The 24908-nt window shown below is 43.5% G+C and overlaps 1 long non-coding RNA gene across 1 annotated transcript; it reads right to left on the bottom strand.

Annotated features, from left to right (window-relative positions):
- Positions 1-85: 85 nt before the first annotated feature.
- On the bottom strand, positions 86-23413 carry LOC113908622. The gene is made up of 4 exons (XR_003515551.1): positions 23321-23413; positions 20146-20288; positions 1959-2035; positions 86-1340 (listed from the first exon to the last, which is right to left on the bottom strand). It is a non-coding gene; the product is annotated as an uncharacterized LOC113908622 (long non-coding RNA).
- Between the last annotated feature and the right edge of the window lie 1495 nt (positions 23414-24908).

Here is a 24908-nt window from a genome sequence, read left to right as displayed (position 1 = left end):
AAACTTATTTTTTTCTGATTGTAACGTTGCTGTGGGAACGAGAGGGGAAAAGTGTCCTGGGGGTTGTGGGGGGAGGGAGGGCGGGAGGGAGCGGAATAAAGTACTATTTTTACTGCCACTCTTAATTTTTTTCCCCTCCTTTTTCTCTGTGTCTGGTTTTGTCCCTGTAAACGCGATAGCTGAGTACACACCAAGTGAGCGTTTGTTCCTCACTCAGAGAGGACGGTTTGGAGGGCTCTCACGTTTCCTGGCATATCCCGAGTCTCTCGAATTGGTTGCAAGGCCATGGCTGGCCTCCCCTTGGTTTCTCAAAAGCCCCAGAGGGGCTGAGCACCAGCCCACGTCTTGCCCCTTGTTCGGGTTCCTGTGAGTCCTGCATTTCTTGGGCCTGCTAGAGGCACTCAACGCCCTGGTGTGTAAATAGCAACCTAAAGGCGTATTTTTGGCACTGGTTGGGGGAAAATCCCCGTCTCTCGTTTCTTTCCTCCTTCACAGATGGTGGTGGGCTTTGCTCTCCGAAGAAGACTCTGATGTCACTCTTCAGAGCTATGAGCCAGAGAGCTGGAAAGAGCAGGCTTAGGAGTTAGGAGTAAAATGGAATTGGTAATTCTAATGAAAAGAAAAGAGGCAAACCCTCAAACGTCAACCTCTTTAAAAGATTTAAAAAACAAAACAAACAAAAAAAAGTGTCCTATCTTGTTCTGTAAAATACTAGAGCGCTTTGTTTTACGAAATGACAAGAGAACCCCTCCACGTGTACTTCTGTGCTGAGACCGTTTTTTACAGGCCTGAGTGCGGGAGCCGCTGCTGCATGTCGGCTGGGTTTGTTTTTCATACGCCCGAGCACGGAAAAACTAACGCAAAATTGTATTTTCTTACCTAGTGGAAATCTGAAATGACTGCAAATTCCTAGTGAATGTACAGGTTTGCTTTCATGTCCCTCTTCTGGATTGCTTTAGAAGTGACGTGTGATTTCCTAGCCCGTGTTTCATCTGTATAAAAGAACATCTGCACCGGTTTCTCTCCTCCCCCCTCAGAAGAGCCAAACTTTTGAGTTTTATGTCTGTTTGTCATTGATAAATTTCAATAAATCTTTTTATACAATTTTTTTGGGGGTGGCTTCTTTGAGTCCAACAGGGCCATCAGTCTTTCTAAAATGCATTCCAGATAAGCTGCTAGCTGATGGGGTGGGGGGGAGGGAAGCTTAGCATTGGTTATCTGATAAAATAGCTTCTTTTCAGGGCAGGTAACCTGATGCTCAGTTTTGGAAGCTTTGGGTCTGAAAGCAAGGCTCGGTGGTGTGCTGTCTTCGTTGAAAGCTTCGTTGTCCGCATAATAACCTAATAAGTTGTAAAGATAGAAAAAGTTATTCAAACACCAAAACAATCACTAAAAATTTGTTAGGCCAACTTTGGGACCTTATTTTGAATTCTCTTTCACAGTTTTGTTGAGACTGCAGAAAGAGTATGTGCTTGAAGATCTCAGGAGTGTGTAAAACAAACTTACTCCTTTTTGACTTATCATGATTATGGTGATTTCTCTTAACTCTGAAGAGTTTAAAAGCATGCATCTTCAATGGCGATGTAGCAGTCCATTAACTGTTCTGACTTGCTGAATGCTAACCACATGGTTAGACAAACATTTGGGTTATTTCCCACTTCTCACTACAGTGGGTGTTCTGTTGTTAGACATATTGTGGATTTTTTAGTACAAATGCTTAAAAGTAGGGTCATTGAACCAAAAGTTGACATTTCTAAGGCTTACGTGCAAGGTTCTGTGTTTTCCAGAAGGTTTATACCCATGTACTGTGGTAGTGAATGCGTATACACATATGTTCATTCTCAGCCCTACAGCCTTGAACCCCACAGTGAGGGCTAGTTCTTGTGCGGTTCCCACAGAACGAGGTGCTTCTTGGGGAGAGACTGATACACCCCATCTCCCGGGTGGTGCCCTGGTACCTGCTGTCCTTTCCTTTGGCACAAACATCCTCTGGATCCAGGTGTAGGATGAGGAGAAGGCCTCCCAGAGCCAGGTGCTGTGGGAAGATACGGGTGGTGAGGAGGAAGCAGGGGGGCATGCTCTTGCCTCCCAGGGCCGGGGAAAGAACATAGGAACGGGGTGAAATCGAGAGACACTCGGACCCGGCCCTGGATTTTCTGGCCTTGACTCCCTCCATGGAGGCTTTAGGGGTTAGCTGACTCACATAGATCTGGACGTAAATGCTACAGAACGTAAGGTAAAATGGATGGTGATGAACAGGTTAGTGCTGATGGGATTAAGGGAAGAACAGGCTCTCTGTATTGATCATAGCAAGCATTCACATCAACTCTCGAGGAAAAGGGTTTACTGTGCCCGTTTTACAGATGACGGAAACTGAGGTCAAGTGACGGGGGGGTAAGAAGCGATGGAGCCAGCATGAAACCCGGTCTGTTGGGGCTAGTTCCATTTCACTGAACCCAGTCATGAATGGCAAGGAAGAAGAGGACGCTCAGCCCAAGGGGGAGGCGGTAAAAGCCTATCTATCGAACTGGCTGTGTGCCTGGTACCAGGCTTTATTTGCAGCATCTCGTTCATCTTACTGAATCCTCACAGCCACGCTAGGTAAACGCCATTCTTGTTCTACAGGTGGCTCAGGGGCATCGGCCCAAGGTCATGCAGCCAGAAAAGCAGCGGCACCAGTAATAAGCCAGGGGATGTGGTCCCAGAGCCAGCCCTCCTTCCATACACCCGGGTGCCAACAGCCTCCTCGCCCCCCCCCCCCCCCCCCCCCCCGCCGCCCTGCTGGGGGCAGAGCTTTCCCTGCTGAGTGCTAGCAAATACCATAGCATGGACCCTTGGGAGGGAAGGACCCTTAGAAATCACCCGGTCATCAACGGTCCCATTGGATCAAAGAGGAAACCAAAACCAGGGGGACGTGAGTGATGTGCCCAAGGTCACATTGCAAGGCAGTGGCAGAGCCCAGCCTGGAACGCAGGACCCCAGTTCCTGGGTGGCTGCCCCATATCCACAGCGGCCCTGTGGTTGCAGGGAGGCCGGCTACTGTGGGAAGTGGGATAGCGTCTCCCAGGAAGAACACAGCCAAGCCTTCGGCCGACAGGATACAGCGAGCGCCACCGCACATCACGTGTTCCGTGTGGCTTTGGAGTGCATCCTATGTTTTTAAAGATCCACAGGGGGTTTGGCCTCCCCATTGTGTCTGCCGTTGATCATCTCTGGAATCTGTGCACATTTCCTGATGCAGAACCAGTCCCTGGAAAGAGAGTAATGATGATGATGATTCTAGATTATGAGCTACTCTGTGTCGTGTGCTTTATATCCATTGCCTCCCTTAATCCTCACACAGATCTCATAGAATCAAAGTTCAAAGAGAAGACAACTAGCCTGGCTAGTCAGTGGCAGTTAAGCCTCCAACTTACGTCCTGACACGACAGACCTTGTTCTTATCCACTATGTTAAAATGAGCCAGGCATGAGGGAGAGGGGGGGATGAGCAGTTCCGTTTTTCTCATTTGCTGACTTGCAAAGGCTGTTTTTATCCTTGTTCAGAAACTCATTGTTCATGGTTGGAAGGATTCCCACAGTGGGTCCCTAATAAGCAGCTTTGCACAATGGTGGCCCTGAGTCCCTGGACCAACCCTTAGACAGGCCCCTGTGGCAGGCTGGGCCCTGGGGTGAGTGAGCAGGGCCAAGGAGAGGGAGGGAGGTGGTGGCATGGAGGAGGGCAGGTCAGGCTGAATCAGGCAGGCCACGAGTATATCAGCAGGGAAGAAACAAGAAAGACTCCAACCTGATGGGACATGTGTAGCCTGCTGACTGATGGTGACAGGAAGCTGATGCAGGGGACATCTGTGGAGTTGGGTCTGGCAACAACAATCTGGGGTCCCCTAGAGGGACTCACGTGGATATGGGACCACTCATTCCCATTCCTGAGGTTCAAGTGGGACTACCCTCTCTGGTTCCCGGGATGACCCAGTCCTGGCCAATCAGTGTATTCTGAACTTAGACCATAGTGACTGGTACAAGGAAGGGCCCGAAACCCAAGCTGGTTAAATGAAGCTTGGTCCCTGGAATTTGGAAAATGAGAAACTTCCTGTTGGGGGTTTGGGGGCTGGGAGGTCAGAGGCCTGGAGTTGTGGAGGCACACACATCCCTTGGAGAGAGCCTCTGGATCATTCCATTTCAGCCTGGAAAATTCCTGACCACTACGACGGAGTGAAGACACCAACATATATTTAAAACTTGTCTGCTGGACACTGTACGTCATTTTGCTTGTTTCTCGTCTGGTAGTCATTCTCAGTCCCCATTTCAAAGACTGAACACATACAAATGCTCGATAAATATTAGCTACTTAGTGCCAGACGCAACAATAAATGCCTTCTAGAAATCAAGCTGGTGTTTTCCTGAATGTCCCTGATAAGAATCCCTGGGGCTTGTCAGACGGCCAGCCTCACCCACTGGGAATTCTGGTTCAGTAGCTCTGGATCGAGGCCTGGGAATGTGTGTGTTAAGTACCCAGAAGATTCTCATCACTGGGGACATTTGGGAAGTGCTGCGTCAAACTCAGTACCCACGCTGGCCCAGGGAGGAAGGGGGTGGCCGTGCCCAGTTAAAGCTGAGAAAGGGAGGCTCAAGAGCGAGATTAAGTAACCCGCCCAAGCTACCACAAGCAAGTGACAGAACTGGGATTCGAACCCGGGTCTCCACAACTTTCACACTTGTTAGAGAAAGAGGATGACACTAACTACTGTGTGGCTCACAGGTTGTGAGGCGACGGGAAAGATGGGAAAGAACATTGCAAAGCAGAAGACCAAGGCTGCTATTAAGAAGAGAAGGAGAGGGGCACCTGGCTGGCTCAGTCAGAAGAGCATGAGCCTCTTGATGTCAAGGTTCTTGAGTTCAAGCCCCACGTTGGGTGTAGAGATCATTAAAAAAAATAAATAAACTTAAAAAAAAAAGAAAAGAAGAGAGAGTGAGATGCCAGTTTTATGAAAAAGAGGCCCAAGCAACCCAAATATTTTCTGTAAGAAGCAGAAAACAAAGTCCTAAAAGCCGCTCGGTAATTAAGATAATCTGCATGGAAGGTTTTTCTTCCCCCTCGAAAAATTTACATACAATAAAATTCACTCTGCACCAACTGCCACAGTCAGGGTACAGTTCATGAAAGATGTTAGTGGTAAAAAGAAATGGATTTGCGCTCCAGGGGTAGGCTCACTCTTGCTGACGGCCTTCTGAGGTGCCAGGCGTCTCGGCCAGGGCTCCGGAGTCAGGAGGCCTAGGTCCCTGTCCTAGCTCTGCTCTGAGACTCCCTGGCTGGGTGATTGCAGGCGCGTGCCTTGAGGAGCTTCGAGAAGAGTAGGGCAGAGTAAGTGACCTCTGACAGCCTTAGTGGACGGTTTGTTGTGCTTGTCTTTCCCTCAAGCCCTGAGGCCCCCAGTCGGGCCTCTGCTGAACAGGAAGCTTGGTAAACGCGTTGCCTGCCCAGACTCGGAGGTGCCGACAGGAAGGGTCAAGGTGGGAGAAACAGCCTTGCTGCTGAGATGGGTGCACTCTGATGAGGAATTAGCACAACGAGTTTCTGAGGCCTCCCCGTGTAGACAGATAGGCCGGTCTATACACCCCCACCATTGCCCGGGTGACCCAGGTGAGCCAATCAGGAAGTGGGGAGAAAACCCGTCTGTGCGGAGGGCTCGCTGTGTGCCCAGAGCCCGCCATGTGTGATCTCACTTCATCCTCACAGCGCGATGGTCTTTGAGGTGTTCTCCCCACTTTCCAGATGAAGAGACTGAGGTTCGGGGACGTTAGGGAACTTGCCCAGGATCACACAGCCAGCAAGGCCCCAGCTGGTATGAGAACCCGTGGCTTCCAGGTCAGAAGGCTGAAGGTGTTTCCTCCGTACCCAGCCCCTTGCCACCGTGCAGAACTGTAGCAAGATTTGTGGGCTCCAAATCTTGGTTTGACTAACTTCAAGCCTTTTCTCGGGAATCTAGCTCTCAGGCCCAGCACGGTCCCTTCCACTCCGCTCTGCGGTTCTCCAGACTCCTAGGTCTGTGACAAAACCAGTCTCTCCAGAGTCCCTGGGAACAGATGTCTCCAACAGAAATGATCTGGACCCCGGGAACAAGGAGACTTGCTCTCTACCCGTGGAGAGAGGGACACTGGATGTTCTGAAGGAGCAATAGCAGCTCCTTGCCCTGCTTGAAAACCTAGAAAGAGGCCACACAGCCGGGGACACCATCCTGGGCTGGAGCCGGAAGGCCCTGTGACCTGGGACGGGCCACTTCTCTGCACGGCCTCCATCCTGGAAGTGTCCCGAGGTGCAGAGCACGTGTGTGTGTGTGTGTGTGTGTGTGTGTGTGTGTGTGTGTGTGTTGACAGGAATGATCCAGAAGAGAAGGAGGCATTGATGAGGTACATGAAATGGAGAGCGTCTTGGAGAAAGTCAGGCAGGGGATCCTGGTTAGCCTTTGACGGAGGAAAAGCCACGTCCTCGTCTGTAGCCAGAGTGAAGGGAGAGAGAGGCTGTAGATGCAGGAAGGTGGGTAGATTCCGGGGAGGGAAGGTGGCAGAGTTCCTGTCTGCTTTTGAAGGAAATAAGAAGCAAGCTGGTCGGTGGAGTTTGGGGGCCGAGGGTTTGAAGAGAGATAAGAGGGTATGAGACGGTTGTTCGAGAGGGTGGGAAAGCAGCACCCCACCCCCGACAAAGCCTGGGAGGAGCCAGTGCCCATTTACCTGCTGCTGGCGACCACGACTGTAAGGGGAGACCAGCCAGCAGGCGTCAGCGTGTCAGACAGCTGGGTCTCACTAGCGGGATGATTGTAATGCGTAAGGCATGGGACCCGGAAGATGGGGCGTTTGGGAGAGTGTCAGGACGGACCAGGAATTCCAAGTTGGCTAAGGAGGGAAGTTAGTCATGATTGATAATGAGAAAGCGGGAGAAGGTCTGTAGACTGGAGAACTCCCAGGCTGGAAGGACCGTTGGGATGGGACCACCAAGGCAGGTGAGCTGCCGCCGGAGGAGGGAAGGTCAAAGACAGGGCCGTGCGGGTGGGTGTCTGAGTGAGATGGCAGAGCAGGTCTTCACTGGGGGTGAGGAGGTGGCCGAACTGAGAGGCCAAGGCATTGGAGGGTGCATCTGCAAGGTCACTGAAGTTGCTAAGAATGATAACAGGAGGGGCGCCTGGGTGGCTCAGTCGTTAGGCGTCTGCCTTCAGCTCAGGTCATGGTCCCAGGGTCCTGGGGTCGAGCCCTGTGTCGGGCTCCCTGCTCAGTGGGGAGTCTGCTTCTGCCTCTGTTCATGCTCTCTCTCTCTCTCTCTCTCTTTGTATCTCTCTCTGACAAACAAATAAATAAAATCTTAAAAACAAACAAAAAAGAATGATAACAGGAATCCTAAGAGGAAAAGAGATGCTGAACCACCTCACTGATGAGGAGGCAAACAACAGCAACGAAGAGACGGTCATAACTTTTTAAAAGGAGGAGGAAGGAGAGATGGAAGCCGTGAGGGGGCACGAGAAAAAGTCCCCAGTTCCAGGCTTTGGGACCCATGCAGGAGGGGGACTAGTCACCGGCGCTAGGGAGCCCCCACTATTGGGCTGGTTCTGGCTCGGACACCAAGCCCTGCTTCAGTCATCTGGCCAGGGGGCTCCAACTGTGTGGAAAGAGCTGCCTGGGCCCCCTCTCTCAGGACGGGCTGTGGGCAAGTGAAGCGCTTGAAGCTTTAAGAGCTGTCGGAGGAATCGAGTTTCTGAGTTTTGTCGCTCATGCTTCGTGCACCCCAGATCCTTTGCAGGCCTCTGTCGCAGTAACTGCCTTTGCCCACTTCCTTGAACCCTATCCAGATTCCGAGAGTTCTCGGCTGCTTTGACTGGCCCCTGGAAGTCTCTTTGATCTCCATAATTTAGGTTCCTGACAGTCCTTTCACTCCTGACCACCTCCAGGCTGTGCCATTCAGTTCCTTAGAGGGCAAAGGAGAGCAGACACAGGGCCCTCTGATGGTTCTGTTGATCCTGGGGATCCAAATTCTCTCCCACAGGTCAGTATTTCACGAAAGGGACCACACCACAGGAAATATTGGAAAAGCAGGTATTGACCCCCCTGCCCGCCATCGTGGGAGGGATTGGGTGGGGCGGTGGGACTACAGGGTTTAGGCAGGCATGTCTTCTCCCCGATTTTAAGGGGGCGGACTGAAGCACAATCTGAATTTGAACTGCCCCTTGAGATTTTTGTGGCGACAAGTTAAATTTTGCCAAATTTGATCAGTAGCTACCCAAACTGGTAATTCTCAAAACTGCCTCCGCGTGGAAAAAGACTTGTGACAAATGGACCAAGTTTCCAGCTGTCCAAGAGGGAAAAAAGGAGAAATGTTATATAATTGTTACACAAAACTTTTGGGGAAAAAAAAAAGAAAACAAATTAATATGCATACAAATAGAAAAATATGTAAAGTTTATTGCCACATGAAAAAGATAACGTGCTCTATAATTCAATAAGTACAAAAACCCAGTTAAAAAAATGAGTAAAATAAAGATCTCTGAACAGACCATTTCTCAAAGGAAGATAAATAGCCAATAAGCACATGAAAAAGTACCCAACATCGTTAGCTATCAGGGAAATGAGTTATCACTCACACACCCCCAGAACGGCTAAAACTAGAAAGACTGACAACAACAAAAGTTGGTGAGGTTGTGGCACAACCAGACTCTCCTGCATGTTTGATGGGTGTATAAAATGGTACAGCCTCTTTGGAAGAAGTTCTGCAACTTGTTTTAATTTTAAAATTGTCAGGACACCTGGGTGGCTCAGTTGGTTAAGCGACTGCCTTCAGCTCAGGTCACGATCCTGGAGTCCTGGGATCGAGTCCCGCATCGGGCTCCCTGCTCGGTGGGGAGTCTGCTTCTCCCTCTGAGCCCCCCACCTCATGCTCTCTCTCTCTCATTCTCTCTCTCTCAAATAAATAAATAAAATCTTTTTTTAAAAATTATAATTGTCTACCTACCCTCGAATCCAGCATTTCCATGCCTAGATACTTATCCAGCAGAAATAAAACATGCTCACCAGAAGACTTATACAAGAATGTTCATAGCATCTTCGTCTGCAATAGCCCCAAACTGGAAACAACTCAAATGTCCACCAGCAGGTGAATAAAGAAACAAATTGCAGTACGCCCGTATAATGGAATACTCCCCATCAAAAAAATCGATGAATTACTGATAAACACAACAACTCAGAAGAATATTAAAAATATTATGCTAACCAAAACCAAGCCAGACACAAAAGAGTACAAACTGTGTGATTTCACTTACATAAAATTTGATAACAAGCAAAACTAATCTATAGTGATAAAAGTCAAACACTGGCTTGCCTCTGGGGCATGGAACTGGGGATTGATTGGAAAGGGGCATCAGGAGCTATCTGGGGTAATGGGATTATTCTATATCTTGATAAGAGTGTGGGTTTCAAACGTGTGTACATTTGTCAAGAGTTCATCAAACATAAGATTGGTGCGCTTCACTGTGTGTAAATTTTAACTAAAAAAATTAAGAACCATAAGTAAATATTGAACTTTAGCTAATGATATGGATGCTGAAGTTTTCAGAAGTGAAGGGCACTGATTTCTGGAACTTATTTTTAAATGCATAAAAAAATAAGATGGATTGATGGATATGTGATAAAGTAAATACAGCAAAAATGTTAATTATGGAAGCTAAGTGGTAAATATATGAGGTTTTGATGTACAATTTTTTCAGGTTTTCTGGATGTAGAAAAAATTCAGGATGGAAATAATGATGTGACGATAGCATGTAAAACAAAGATATGTTATAGAATTAACATTATGGATGATTTTTTAAATCACCTAAAACATTAACTTTGTATTTTGTATTCAACTAAAATGTGCTCTAACATAATTCTGTATTGCCAAAGTAAAAAAAAAAAAGCTTATTACAGAAATTTTGGAATATGCAGAATATAAACAAATTTTTTTTGAAACAAAAATTTTTGAATCTGTAATCCCATGACCCGTAGAAAATCACTTAACAACCTATTAGTGTATTTTCTTACTAAACATATCTTGAACATTTCCCTATCATTAAATATTCTTGAAAACGTGATTTTTAGATAGTAGTACATTTCACTGTATGTATGTACTATATATAAATTGTTAATCATTCCCTATTGTTAAATGTTGGCTTGTTTCCAAGTTTTTATACTGCAAACAACGCTAGGGTGAATGTTATGGTACATACATCTTTGACCACATTTTGGTTTTTCCTTAGGATGGATTCCTTGCAGCTGGGTTACTAGGTCAAAAGTTAGGAATTTTTTTTACATTTAATACTAGCAAATTCCAGAAGGGTTATACCAATTTATAGGTGCTTGTTTGCCATCACTATAACCCCTTTGGTGAAGTATCTTTTCTATTTAGACTGCTTCTTTCTTTTTTTTTTTTAGATTTTATTTATTTATTTGAGAGAGAGAGACAGAGATAGCCAGAGAGAACATGAGCAGGGAGCAGAGGGAGAAGCAGACTCCCTGCTGAGCAGGGAGTCCGACTCGGGGCTTGATCCCAGGTAAGTAGTATGTAAGAGTGCTTTTTCCCCCTACAACTTCATCACCTTTGAATATTTTTTTTAATTTAGTTTTTTTTCTTTTACCAATTTCACAGGAGGGAGATGGTATCTTATTATAATTTTAATTTGTATTCCTTTGAATACTGTTAAACATTTTTTTTCCCAAATTTTTATTAGTGATTTGTATTTCTTCTCTGAATTAATGTCTGGATCCTTTCCCTATTGTTCTGGGGAGATTCTTACTATATTTGTATTGATTTATTAAAGTTTTAAAAAAATATTGATATTAAAGCTTTTCATAAAGTAAGTTTATTAATCCCATGCCTTATGTGTTTGCTACAGATATTTTCCCCAGGTTTTTGAGTATTTTTTAATTGAACTTTTTTTAAAGATTTTATTTATTTATTCATGAGACACAGAGAGAGAAAGAGAGAGAGACAGAGGCAGAGGGAGAAGCAGGCTCCCCACTGAGCAGGGAGCCCGATGCAGGACTCGATCCCAGGACCCTGGGATCATGACCTGAGCCGAAGGCAGACGCCCAACCATCTGAGCCACCCAGGTGGCTCTTAATTGAACTTTTTATTTTGAAATAATTGTGGAGTCACATGTAGTTGTAAAAAATAATGCAGAGAAATTCTGCATACCCTTCATGCAGCTTCCCCTAATGGCAAGATCTTGCAAAATTATAGCACAATATCATCACCAAGATATTAACATTGACAGTCAATCTCCAGGACACTTCAGGCCACAAAGATCCCTCATGTTCCCTTTTTTATAACTACACCTACTTCCCTCCTGCCCCCAATCCCTCCTTAAGCCCTGGCGACCATGATTCTGTTCTCCATTTCTATAATTTTGTTATTTGAGGAATGTTATATGAATGAAATACTACAATACATAACTGTTTGGGATTGTCTCTTATCACTCAACGTAATTCTCTGGAGATCCTGAGTCTCAGTTGTTGCCTGTATCAATAACATGCTCCTTTTTAGTGCTAAGTAGTGCTCCATGATACAGATGGATAACAGTTTCACCATTTCCCCAGTTCTAGGACATCTGGGTTGTTTCCAGTTTCTGGCTATCATGAAAGAAGTGGCGATAAACATTCACATATAGGTTTCTATTGGACATAAGTCTTACTTTCTTTGGGACAAATGCTTCAGAGTGCACAACTGGATTGCACGGTAGTTGCATGGTTAGTTTTCAAAGAAAATGCCAAACTCTTTCACCGAGCAGCCATACCATTTTACGTTCCCACCAGGAATGTATAAATAATCCAATTTCTTAAACTCAGGACCTGGAGATCAAGAGTCACATGCTCTACCAGCTGAGCCAGCCAAGCGCCCTGGTTTTGTCACTATTTTTTATTTTTGAAAATTCTGATAGGTGTAACAAGATATCTCCTGGTGGATTTAATTTGCATTCCCCCAATAATGAAGGATGTTAGTCATCTTCTCATGTGCTTGTTTGCCATCACTATATCCCTTTTGGTGAAGTATCTTTTCTATTTAGATTGCTTCTTTCTTTTTTTTCTTTTTAAGATTTTATTTATTTATTTGAGAGAGAAAGACAGAGATAGCAACAGAAACAGCGAGAGAGAACATGAGCAGGGAGCAGAGGGAGAAGCAGACCCCCCACTGAGCAGGGAGCCCGACTCGGGGCTTGATCCCATGACTTTGGGATCATGACGTGAGCCGAAGGCAGACGCTTTACCAAATGAGCCACCCAGGTGCTCCTGCTTCTTTCTTTTTTTTTACTATTACATTTTGAGAGTTCTTTGTTACTAGTCTTTCGTTTCATATGTGTTTACAAATATTTTTTCGCTGTCTGTATTTTGTCTTTTCATCCTCAACATGGTCTTTTGGAAAGCAGAAGTTTTTAATTTGATGAAGTAAAATTCATCCTTTTATGGATAATGCTTTTGGTATCAAGACCAAGACTAAGAATGCTTTGTTTGGCCCTATATCTGGAAGACTTTCTCCCATGTTTATTCCTGAGTTTCATAGTTTGACATTTTACATTTAAGTCTAAAACTCTGTGTGTCCGATCATTCCAGCACTGTATTTTGAAAAGGATATCTTTCCTCCATTGAATTGATTTTGCACATTTGTCAAAAATCAAATGGGCACATATGTGGATTGATTGATTAATTGATTGATGATTGATTTCTGGGTATGCCATTCTATTGATCTATGTGTTCATCCCTCCGCCAAAAGCACAGTCTTGATTACTGTAACTATTTAATAAATCTTGAAATTAGGTAGACTATTCCTCCCACATTATTCTTCTTATTCAAAATTGTTTTAGCTACTCTAGTCCCTTTGCATTTCCATATAAATTTTAGAAAAACCTTGTTTATGTTTACCGAAAAAATCTTTATGGGATATTGATAGAAATTGCATTAAACTTATATATCGATTTGTATATCAAGATAAGTAGCATCCTTACTATGTTTTGAGTGTTCCAATCCCTTAACTCCATCTGTCTCTCCATTTAGATATTCTTTAATTTCTTTTTTAGTGTTTTGTAGTTTTCCACACATAAGTCTTATACATGTTTTGTTAGGTTTATACTTAAGTAGTTCAGATTTTTAAAGCCATTTTAAATGGTATTTTATTTTTAATTTCAGTGTCCACGTGTTCATTACTAGGATATAGAAAAGCAAGTGATTTTTCTTATGTTGGGCTTGTATCTCGCGACCTTGCTGAACTCACTCATTAGTCCTAGGAAGTTTTTTTTTTATAGATTCCTTGGAGTTTTCTATCTAGAAAGAAAGTTTTCTATGCAGATAATCATATCATCTGCAAATGGGGAGTTTCATTTCTTCCTTCTGATCTGTATGCCTTTATTTTATTTATTTATTTATTTATTTATTTATTTATTTATTTATTTATTTTTAAGATTTTATTTATTTATTTGACAGAGAGAGTGAAAAAGCACAAGCAGGGGGAGCAGCAGAGGGAGAGGAAAAAGCAGGCCCCCTTCCGAGCAGGGAGCCCGATGCGGGGCTCAATCCCAGGACCCTGGGATCATGACCTGAGCCGAAGGCAGACGCTTAACCATCTGAGCCACCCAGGCGCCCTGATCTGTATGCCTTTAATTTCTTTTCTTGACTTAATGCTCTGACAAGAAAGAACTTCCTGCACTGTGTAAGAGTGATGACAGTGAACATTCTTGACTTGTCCCTGAAATTTGGGAGAATGCATCCAGTCTTGCTCCGGTAAGTATAATACTACCCATAGGTTTTTTTGTATCAAATTGAGGAAGGAAGTTCCTCTCTATTCCTTTTTTTCTAAGACTTTTTATCAGGAATGGATGCTAAATTCTGTCAAATGCTTTTCCTGCAATGATACACATGATCATGTGTGTGTGTTTTTCTTTCCTTTAGACTGTTCATGTGGATTACATTAATTGATTTTAAATGTTGAGTCGAACTTGCAGGCTGGGGAGAAACCCAGTTTGTCTTACTATATAATTCTTTTTATATAGTGCTGGATTTTACTGGCTAATATTTCATTTAGGATTTTCACATCTATATTCATGATGGATATCGGGTTGTAGTTTTCTTTTTTGTACTATTTTTATTCAGTTTTGGTATCAGGGTGATATTAGTTTCATAAAATAAATTGTGGGGGGGGGTTGCCTGGGTGGCTCAGTCAGTGAAATGTCTGACTCTGGATTTCAGCTCAGGTCACGATCTCTGGCTTGTGAGCTCAAGCCCTGTGTCAGGGGCCCGTGCTCAGTGGGGAGTTTGCTTGATGATCTCTCTCTCCCTTTCCCTCTGCCTCTCTCCCCACTCACACACTTTCTCTCTCTCTCTCTCAAATAAAATAAATAAGTAAAATCTTAAAAAAATAAATTGGTAAATATTCTCTCCTATTTTCTTTTTTAAGGTTTTATTTATTTGAGAGGAGAGAGAGAGAGAATGAGTGGGAGGAGGGGCAGAGGGAGAGCATGAGCAAAGGGAGGGATGGAGGGAGTGGGAGCCGGAGAAGCAGACTCCCCGCTGAGCAGGGAGCCGGAGAAGGGGCTGGGCCCCAGGACCCTGGGATCATGACCAGAGCTGAAGGCAGACACTTAACGGACTGAGTGACCCAGGCGACCCTTCTCTCTTATTTTCTGAATAAGAGTGTATAGAATTGATGCTAATTCTTTAACATATGAATTCAATTTCCTTGTAGTATAGGGCTACTCAAGTTATCTATCCCATAGTAAGTGAATTGTGGCAGTTTGTGGTTTTTGAGGAATTGGTTTTTTCCATCTAAGTTGGCAAATTTATGTGTGTAGAGTTGCTCAAAGTGTCACCTTACTTTCTTTTTAATCCTGGCAGGGTCTGTAGTAAGATCCCCACATTCATTCCTGGTGTTGGGAATTCATGTGTTCTCTCACTTTTTCTTTTCTTTTCCTGTCTTCCTAGTTTTGTCAGTTTTATTGATCTTTTCAAAGACCCAGCTCTTTGTTTCACTGATTTTTCTCTACTGTTTTTCTGCTTTCAATTTCATTGATTTCCCTACTTGTCTTTATTATTTCCTTCTTCTTGCTTTGAGTTTATTTTACTCTTTTTCTAGGTTCTTGAGGTGAGGGTTTAGATTGCTCATCTGGGATTTTCCCTCTTTTCAAATGTATGCATGGAGTGCTAAAATTTCCCTCTCAGCGCCGCTTTACCTGCATTCCACAAATTTCGGTGTGTTTTATTTTCATTTGAATTCAGTTCAATGTATTTTTTTTTTTTTATCTCTCTTGTACGATCTTCTTTGACCCATGGATCTTTATAGTAGTCAGTTTATTTTCCAACTGTTTGAAAATTTCACCGGTACCTTTTGGTTATCTATTTTGATTCCATTGTGTTCAAAGAAAAACTCTGAATGCCTTTAAGTCTTAGATTTGTCGAGGCTTGTTTTAGGGCCCAGTATGTGGCCTATCCTGGCATATCTCGATATGTGCTCCATAAGTGCTTGAAAAGAATGTCTGCTCTGCTGTTGTTGAGCGGAATGTTCTAAAAATTTCTGTGAGGTCTGCTCACTGCTTGGTGTGTTTTTCTCTATCCTTGCTGATCTGCTGTCTCAGTCTATCAATTGTTGAGAAAGAGGTATTGATGTCTTCAACACTAAGTGTGAATGTGTCTATTTCTCCACTAGTTCTATCAGTTTTCGCTTCATATATTTTGCAGCACGGTTGTTGGCGTGCACACACTTAGGATTGCTATGCTTTCTTGGTAGATAGGTCCCATTATCATTGTGTAATGTCCCTGGTAAGATTCTTAACTCTGAAGTTCAATTTATCTGATAATAATATAGCCACTCCTGCCTTTTTTTTTTAATTGATACTTGCATGGGAGCTATATTTTATTTTTTTTAATTAAGATTTTTTTAAAAGATTTATTTATTTATTTGAAAGAGAGAGAGAGACTGTGAGCAAGGAGCGGGAGGGGCAGAAGGAGAGAAAGAATCTCAAGCAGACTCCCGCTGAGGGCAGATTTCATGACCTCGAGATCATGACCTGAGCTGAAATCAAGAGTCAGAGGCTTAACTGACCAAGCCACCTAGGACCCACTTTTTTTTTTATTAAGTTTTAAATTTTAATTCCAGTATAGTTAACATATGGTATTATTTTAGTTTCAGGTGTACAATATAGTGATTCAACACTTCCATACAACACCCGGTGCTCATCACAAGCGCCCTCCTTAATCCCCATCACCTGCTTCACCCATCACCCCACCCCCCTCCCTGTTCGTAATCATCTGTTTGTTTTCTATAGTTAAGAGGCTGTTTCTTGGTTTATCTCTTTTTTTGCCTTTGTTCATTTGTGTTGTTTCTTAAATTCCACATATGAGTGAAATCATATATTTGTCTTTCTCCACCCGGTTTATTTCACTTAGCATTATACACTTTAGCTCCACCCATGTTGTTGCAAATGGCAAGGTTTCATTTTTTATGGCTGAATAATATTGCATTGTATACATATACTATATCTTCTTTATCTACTCATCAGTCAATGGACACAGACCACTTCCATGATTTGGCTATTGTGCTTAATGCTGCTATAAGCATGTATCCCTTTGAATTAGTATTTTGGTATTTTTTTGGGTAAATATCCAGTAGTGTGATTGTTGGATAGTAGGGAAGTTGCATTTTTAACTTTTTGAAGAACCTCCATACTGTTTTCCACAGTGGCTGCACCAGCTTGCGTTCCCACCAACAGGGCATGAGCGTTCCTATTTCTCCACATCATCTCCAACACTTGTTGTTTCATGTGCTTTTGATTTTAGCCATTCTGACAGGTGTGAGGTGATCTCTCATCGTAGTTGTGATTTGCATTTTCCTGATGCTGAGTGATGTTGAGCATCTTTTCATGTGTCTGTTGGCCATCTGTATTTCTTCTTTGGAGAAATGTCTGCTCATGTCTTCTGCCCATTTTTTTAAACTGGATTATTTGTTTCGGGGGTGTTGAGTTTATAAGTTCTTTATATATTTTGGACACTAACCCTTTATCAGAGATGTCATTTGCAAATATCTTCTCCCATTCAGTAGGTTGTCTTTTAGTTTTGTTAATTGCTTCTTTCACTGTGTAGAAGCTTCTTATTTTGATGTGGTCCCAGTAGTTTATTTTTGCTTTTGTTTCCTTTGCCCCAAGAGAACCCCCTAGAAAAAAGTTGCTATGGCCAATGTCAATGTCAGAGAAATTACTGCCTGTGTTCTCTTCTGGGATTTTTATGGTTTCAGGTCTCACATTTAGGTCCTTAATCCATCTTGAATTTATCTTTGTATATGGTGTCAGCCAGTGGTCCAGTTCCATTCTTTTGCATGTAGTCATTGCATGGGAGCTCTATTTTCTAAAGAGCTTCTTTAAAATGGAAAATGGGTGATGAGAAGTCTAATTAAATACTTGTAAAAAAAAATATAGTGAACTCTTAGTTATCCATAATGAAAAGAACCTAAAAGTGCAAAGACCAGGTAGCATTGCTGAATTCACTTGCTTTACTCCCTATATACCTTCTTGTGGGTGAACAAATTAATACAAAAAAATAGAAAGGTATCCTAGTAACTTTGATATGCCTGATTCAAAGCTGGCTTATACCAATCCTCGCAGAACTTATGCCAAAGAGCAGAAGTACTGTCAGGATTCTTCTAATTTCTATTTTGTAAGAATAATTCTCCCCTGCCTCGAGAATTTCGCTGAATTCCCCCAGGCCTCACAAGAACAGACCATTGTAAATATAGAATTTTAATCTTATTTCCAAATGAGATTATACACATAACCACAGAAACACACCAACAAAACTGAAAGAAGATAATCATCCAGCATCTTTAAACATGTGGCCCATCCCTGGACCACACTGCTGATCACGTGCTATGAGTTAATATTTGTATGAATTCTGTAATTATCTTCCAATCAGTACAAATATAATACATTTTGTTATTTCTGGGTTTTTTTATATTCAAAGGACTGACTTAAAAATGTGTATATTTCAAATATGGCATAATTTTGTGGCCCCATTCAAGCATTTCTTCATTTTATCGCTTCACTAGGAATCCTAAAAAATGGCATTCGCTGGGCGCTTGGGTGGCTCAGTCAGTTAAGCGTCTGCTTTAGGCTCCGGTCACGATCCCGGGATCCTGGGATCGAGTCCCTCATCAGGCTCCCTGCTCAGTGAGGAGCCTGCTTCTCCCTCTACCTCTGCTCCCCCTGCTCTTGCTCTCTCTCTCTCTTAAAAAAAAAAAAAAAAAAAGGCATTTGCTGAGGTCTCTTCTGATGGCTTAGGGAATCTACAGTGAGCCCTGAGTCCTTTGAGTACAGTATGCCCTGATCTAGGAATACTGGAATCATATTAGCTGATTATTTAGGACTTTATCTAGAAAGAAACAGAACCCTTGGGTATTTTCCCCTCGAGCTGGAATAGCTCGGGGAAAGATCAACATTGGAAGGATGGCCGCTTTCTGCCCAGCCCCCCTGGAGCTTCGGGGTGGGGTGCTGAGCTACCAACTCAAGGCAACTGTTTAACAAAACCAAAATGTATCATGTCTTGTCCTTATTTATTTTTTTAAGTAGGCTCCATGTACAATGTGGGACTTGAACTCACGACCCTGAAATTAAGAGTCAGGTGCTCTACTGTCTGAGCCAGCCAGGCACCCCTCCCCCCCCATCATGTCTGTCATATATGTAACAGCAGGGGAGCTTCAAAAACTAAATATGAATTAAAAGTAGACATTTTATGATCTTTGCTGGAAAGCCAAGGTGTTTTAAAATTCACCTTAAAGCTGATGCCACAACTGTGTAATATAAATACAAGGCAATCCAAGTCCCCATCCTTCAAGGTGGGATTTGGGGGGGAACCTAGATATTCAAGAGATTCAGATTGTCTGAATTATGATGGAGGAAAATGTCAGGAGAGTCAGTGGCTCTATAAATTGAACATTATAGTGAGTTAAAAGACTTTAGGAAATCAATACACAGCACAACTGATGCTCACGCTTCTCCACTGTTCACTCACTGGAAGGACAGTGGTCAAAGAGAGGGGCAGGACCTGGCATGCGTTAGGTGTTACCATCCTTGTATCGACCGGGTTTGGCAGAGCCGCATATGCCATGTTATGATGGGACTCAAGCCTTGAAATCCTGGTATTTGTGATGAGGATCGATGGAGGTTTTCATCTGTTTTCCATTGCTACTTTAATAACAATAAAACAAAAATCCTTCTGGGGCTTGAAAGATAGATATTAAAAGAGCAGATGGTTAATCTGCTCACAGAAATCTTATTAACTGGATACTTAGGACCACTTCTCTCACACCACTGGTATATTAATTTAAAGCAAAGTTAAAATTGCCATTGTGTTTGGGTTAAATAGGTAATACACTGACAGGAGTCAAAAATCAAACAACAGGGCGCCTGGGTGGCTCAGTTGGTTAGGCGACTGCCTTCAGCTCTGGTCATGATCCTGGAGTCCCGGGATCGAGTCCCGCATCGGGCTCCCTGCTCAGCGGGGAGTCTGCTTCTCCCTCTGACCCTGCCCCCTCTCATGTGCTCTCTCTCTCTCATTCTTTCTCTCAAATAAATAAATAAAATCTTTAAAAAAAAATCAAATAACAAAAAGGTATAAATAAGAAGTTCTGTGTCCTACCCTCTCCCCAGCTGCTCAGCTCCCATCTACGACCCTGCTGATACACTTGTAATTGCTTCTTTTATTCCTTCTAAGATGCCATTTTGCAAATATGAGTATATCATTATAACCCCCCTCTTTTTATACAAAAGGCAGCATAAAGAGTACTAAGGGCATGACTCCTGAAGCCAGACACCAGTTCCTCCACCCGTTAGCTGTGTGGCTTTAAGCAAGTTTCATAACCTCTTAGTGCCTCAGTTTCCTCTTCTGTATAATGAAGACATATTAGTATCTGTCTCATATGGTAACTGAGGATTAGATGAGCAAATACAGGTAGGAAGCATGTAGGTCAGGGCCTGGCTCGCAGGGAGTCCTGTATATGGGACACTAGGTGCTGTCATCACAGGCAGGTGTGGGGTCAGGATTCTAAGGGCAGGGGCTCTGGAGCAAGACGGCCCAAGGTCAGATCTCATCTCCTCACCTGTGAAGTGTGGAAAAGAATAGTACTTATCCTCCCAGGGTGGTGGTGAGGCCGAGACGAACGATGCCTTGGGCTTGGTAAGCACTACTGTATTTCATCAGATCCAAGATGCCATGGATTGTGAGACATTGTTATTTCATGGGCTAGGAAAGAAAAGCCATTCCAATTAAATTATGACATGCCTTTGACCATAACGCATTCTTATTTCAAAAATGTAACAAAGTGAAAAAAATGCACATCTTAGAATTGAAATGTGGGATCCAAGTGTTAGCTATTATACTCTTGTTTTCACCTAAAAATATATCTGGGATATTGTTCTGTGTTGGTACAAAGACAGCATCTCTCTTTTTAAGAAAAATGGCTATATAGTAATCCATTGTGTGGATGAGTCATCAGTTATTTAACCAGTCTCCTATAAGCTTCCCGTCTATTGCTGTTATAAACAATACTGCAACGAATAACCCTGTAGACATGTCCTTTGGCAAGTCCGTTCGTATGTCTGTAGGATCAGTTCCCAGAATCGGCGCTGCTGGATTAAAGAGTATAGGTATTTGAAATTTCGGCAGGTGTTCTAAGCTCAAGTTTAAATTTCCAGGCTGCTTCACACTGACTCAAACTAAGGAAATCATGGACCAGGAATGTTTGAGAAGGATGGACCTGAAATCAAAGTCCGAGAGCGGAATCGGAAGAGTGTCACCACAGAGGTAAGGGAGGAAGGACATTCCTGTACATTCCTGGTGGCTGTGTAAATTGGTCAGACTTCTTGAAAGGCATTTTGGCCAATCTCTTAAATTCGACCTCTAGAAAGCTACCTTTCAGAAATACCAACACCAGTTTCAAAGGCGTATATAACACTAAAGGCAAGCTCTTGGGATGCGGCAGGTGCACTGCAAAGTGCTTTACAGATCCGAATGCGTCTAATGGGCGTAGCGCTGCGAGGTGGGGGCTGCTCCCCCAGCTTTAAAGATACAAAGGCTTGAGACCCAGAGTGGGTAACGCTAGCGGCAGAGACAGGACTGGACCCAGGCACCCTGGTACAAGTCTTGTGCTCTTAAGCATCATACCAATATGCTATTTTGAAGTAGTAGAAATGTATTTGAGAAGCCCGGAGTTGATATTGTTATCAACCCACACTGTGGGAGACGGTGTGACCATGATAATGAAGGAAGTAAATCTTTATATATAACAACCTCAACCTATGTCCATAATGTATTGTCTTGTTAAAAAACAATTAAAAGGAAGGCTGCTGGGCAGTTTGAACAGCACGAGTGTGTTTCAATATATGTGATGCGATGTATCGATCAGATGGCAGATAGATAGCTATTAAAAGGTCTGGAAGGATAATTAAACAATTAAGGATATTCACTTCAAACACCCCTGGCTGTGGGAGAGTGGGAGGGAAGGGGGACTTTGCTTTGTACGCTTCCAAATTATTTGAATCTTTTTCACGATGCGTGTGTTCTTATACCGAGCTTGTTAGGGGTTTAGAAAGACATTTAATTCCAGATTCCTGATATTTGAATTCATCCCCGCACCAATATCATCAGAAACACCCAAAGTGACTGGATGTGAAGGGGCATGTGGCCCCTGTGCGTTAAAAAAAAAAAAAAAAAAAAAAAAGAACTAACCCAGATTCAGGGATAAATAGCACCGAGCCGCATGACCCTGTTACCTGGGCGATAATTCGGCATGATCGCCTACTAAAGTCACCTACCAAATACAAATGTTCTTTAAGTGATTAACGTGTAGTTTAGTTTTCTTTTTAGCATTTTTAGAACTGTTTCCTCCATTTCTAAGTTTTTACTCCCTAGAATCTTCCCAAGCCGATTTGAAACTTTCTGTAAACACCCACCAATTAAAGGAAAGTTTAAGATAATTTTCACCAGGATGTGCAAGGTGTCTATGAGCGATCCTTTTAAAGGGAATCCCTTTTCTGAAAGGTGCAGTCCTGGCTGAGGTGGTGGGAGGAGGCCTGGGTGCACACTGGTGAGGGGGGAGTCATTGCTGATCCGGAGAGCAAGGCGCTGCTGCCTAAGAGGGAGGCGGTCTGGTTCCAAGACAGCCCTGCGTGGCAGGTGAAGGAGCCCTCCCTTGCCCCTGGGCACATCTCTGAGGCTGGTGCGTGGTCAGCTCAGGCTTCTGGGAAGAGAGATGGGCTCTCGAGCTTTCCAGGAAGGAGGAGAGTCACGGAAAAATGATGATTTGATCTTTGGAGAAAGAGCATTTGAGATAGATGGTGTAAAAGGAATTTCTAAGGAAACGGCTCTGTACCAGGAAAGCTGAGAAAGGAGTAAAGTTTCATCTTCTCATAAAGAAGTGTGCTCTGACGTCTCAGCAGGAAGCATGTTTCAGTACACCTGACCCTGCACCTTGCACAGCTCAGGCTCTGGATGGAGCGCCTGGTGGGGGATCCTAATTTTGCAACCCTCTTCTTTCCATCATGCTTTTCATGCTTCTTGGGGGGCATTCAGCCTGCCTTCTTCCTCCCCTGAGCTTTTTCTTTTTTTCTATCATTCTTCTCCTTAGTTTTCTGGAATATTTGGGGGCTTTTTTGTTGTTGTTTTTTTTTTTTTAGGAGTGAAGGCTTCTATCTCCTCCTTTATTGTTGATCTTAAAATGGGATGTTTTCTGTATCTTGGGGACCCCACTTTACTGCCCTAAAACTCAGTCTCCTGTTTATTTTTCTTCCCTGCTATCTTGCAGGTGACTTGAGGGAGTTTCTTGTACTGATACCACCGTTCCTGAATCTATAAATTCCCTTTGCATCCAGAAGTCAGGGGAATCTGTGACCTCTGGTCAGGGCCCCTAAGCTGGACTCAGGGCTTTGTGGCAAAAAGGGACAGAATTTTTCATCTTCTTTCAGATCTTTCTCATCACTGCTCCTCCTATTGGCACTTTGGTGTTTGTGCTTCTTTTTCTTTTTCCTCTCCTTTTCTTTATTCCCTTACTTAATTAAAGCATTGTTTTACAGAAATACTTAAAATGTCTGTTCTTTTCAGCTATTCTTCCCTCATGATGAAAATGGGCAAACATGGAGCCTGGAAGAAGCCTGCTTCCTGGTCCTGTGTCATCCCATGAATGTACTTGTTGATGGAGAGTCCCAGGCTCAGAGTTTGCCACCTCCCCAGCCCTGTCTTCTTCCTCCACAGCCCCTGCATCTCCTGCAAAGCTTTACCTCTTAGCCTGAGCTCTTTGCTTTGGTAGATCCCTATGCAGAGTCTCAGCAATGATGTCCGCCTCCCGCACTTTCAAATGGAACTCAAACACCACTTCCTGGATTGCATCTTTCTATGAAATATGTCACTTCCTGGATTACATCACTTCCTGGAGTCTAACACCTCACCGGGCCCCTGGGACCAACAACTTCCTTATTTTTGATTTTGTCCTTGTCACCTACAGGTTGCTTGGAAGTCACTCTCATGACTTTTAGTCACTATTAGGGTGTTAAGTGTTCTTATCATAAAGAAAGAAAGGGACATGAGGAAACTTGGGGAGGCGATGGATAGGTCTGTTACCTTGTTTGTGACAATTGCAGCACGAGTATTTGCACATGTCCAAACCCATAAAATTGTACATATTAAATGCGTATAATCCTTTGATGTCAATTATGCCTCAATAGAGCTGTTTTATTTCTTTATTTTCAAGATTTTATTTACTTATTTGTCAGAGAAGAGAGAGAGCACAAGCAGGAGGAGCGGCAGGCTGAGGGAGAAGCAGGTTTCCTGCTGAACAAGGAGCCCAACATGGGACTCGATCCCAGGCCCCTGGGATCATGATCTGAGCCGAAGGCAGATGCTTAACCAACTGAGCCACCTAGGCATCCCTCAATAGAGCTGTTTTAAAATAAATAAACCCAACGTTGTATAAGATGCAAGCAAACCTGGCCAACCTTTGCCCTGGAGGGACAAGTGACTTTGTTTATTTGCCAGGATATCATTCTTTCTTGTTTTATTCTTTGCATTTTTCAACCACCTTCTCTTTTTTGAATATTGCATGTGTGTGCATATACACTTGGGGCCAAATAAATAATCCCTATAATTTGTCAGTGTTTTTTATCACTTTTTTTTTTTTTTTTTTTTTTTACTGTCTTCTAGTTCAGTGTTCCGTCCTCCACACCGCAGCTGCCTCCCAGGATGGAGGAAGGAGCCATGGTTTGTCACTGATGTTATCGGTTGGCTGCCAAAGCTTCTCCACTTGTCATTCAAGTCCTACCCTACGTCTTTCCTGACCATCTCAAGCTATACTACTTTCTTTTTTTCCTAAATTCCTACGACATCCATTCATTCATTTTAACCCAATATACTTAAGAATCTACAACACACTAGGCACAATGACAAGCACTGGATATGATGAAGAGCAAGACAGACAGACAGACATGGCCCATCCGTCAGTGAGTTACAGAGCGACTTCGCTCTTGGAGAAGATAATTATATAAGTAATTGTTAGGAAGGGGAAGTCAAAGATGCTACAAAGAAGCAGGATGTAGGTGCTAACGCATGCTAGTGGTGGCAAGGACCTCTCTTGGGAGGTGGCATCAAAGCAAGATATGAAGGATGAAATGAAATTCACCAGACGAGGAGTGTGGGCAGGAGTGATGTAAGCAGAAGGGATGATGTGCACAAAGGCCAGGAGGCTGAGGGCCTGGAAACACAGCCCAGGAAATAGGGAAAGCAAAACAAAAACAAATACCTATGTGGGATGTTTTCTGACACCAGCCAGTTCTCCAACACCAGCTGAGTGTCGATTCTGAAACTACCTACTCA

Source organism: Zalophus californianus, chromosome 6 (assembly GCF_009762305.2).
Source record: "Zalophus californianus isolate mZalCal1 chromosome 6, mZalCal1.pri.v2, whole genome shotgun sequence".
In the NCBI taxonomy this organism is placed as follows: Eukaryota; Metazoa; Chordata; class Mammalia; order Carnivora; family Otariidae; genus Zalophus; species Zalophus californianus.
Note: the sequence above shows the minus strand (reverse complement) of the source record. Positions and strands in the feature narration are given on the sequence as shown.